The 696-nt window shown below is 41.8% G+C and overlaps 1 non-coding gene across 1 annotated transcript; it reads right to left on the minus strand.

Annotated features, from left to right (window-relative positions):
• Positions 1-589: 589 nt before the first annotated feature.
• On the minus strand, positions 590-696 carry LOC117203697 (U6 spliceosomal RNA). The gene has a single exon (XR_004486564.1). It is a non-coding gene; the product is annotated as a U6 spliceosomal RNA (small nuclear RNA).

The raw sequence follows: 696 nt of genomic DNA on the forward strand, positions 1-696 counted from the left end.
CACTTAATTAGGCAACAGTACAATGTGACTTCCTGTCCCCTGGGCAGCACTGCACTGGGCACTGAGAACTTACAAGGTAAAGGGAGGATGGCCCTGCTGAGGCCCAACCTAACATGACAGTTATTAGAGAATGGGCCTTTGGGAGGTAATTAGGTTTAGGAGAGGTCCTGAGGGTGGGAACCTCATGCTGGGAATAATGGCCCTTATAAGGAGAGACACTTAGAAAGCTTGCTCTGGTGAGGACACAGCAAGAAGGTGGCAGTTTCTCAACCCAAGGAGGGAGCCTTCACTAGAAACCAATCATGCTGGCACCTTGATCTTGGACATCTAGTCTCTAGAACTATGAGAAAATAAATTTCTGAGTTTGGGGGGGTTTGTTTTTTTGTTTTTTTAAATTTATAAAGAAAAAAAAGCTCAATTTATTTTGTACTTTCTTTTACATCAACATCTTCTTTCCTGCTTTAAAAAGGCTCACATTCTCAGTTGAAACCCCAAATGTCAATTTGTGGGGCACAATGTTATTTCATGGGTAAAAGCAGAAGTGCTGATATTAATTATTAATTAATCTTGATTAATTACAAAGCAGTTCAAAAATATGGAACGCTTCACGAATTTGCACGTCAACCTTGCGCAGGGGCCGTGCTAATCTTCTCTGTGTCGTTCCAATTTCAGTATACATGCTGCCGAAGCAAGCAC

Source organism: Orcinus orca, chromosome 1, assembly GCF_937001465.1.
Source record: "Orcinus orca chromosome 1, mOrcOrc1.1, whole genome shotgun sequence".
In the NCBI taxonomy this organism is placed as follows: Eukaryota; Metazoa; Chordata; class Mammalia; order Artiodactyla; family Delphinidae; genus Orcinus; species Orcinus orca.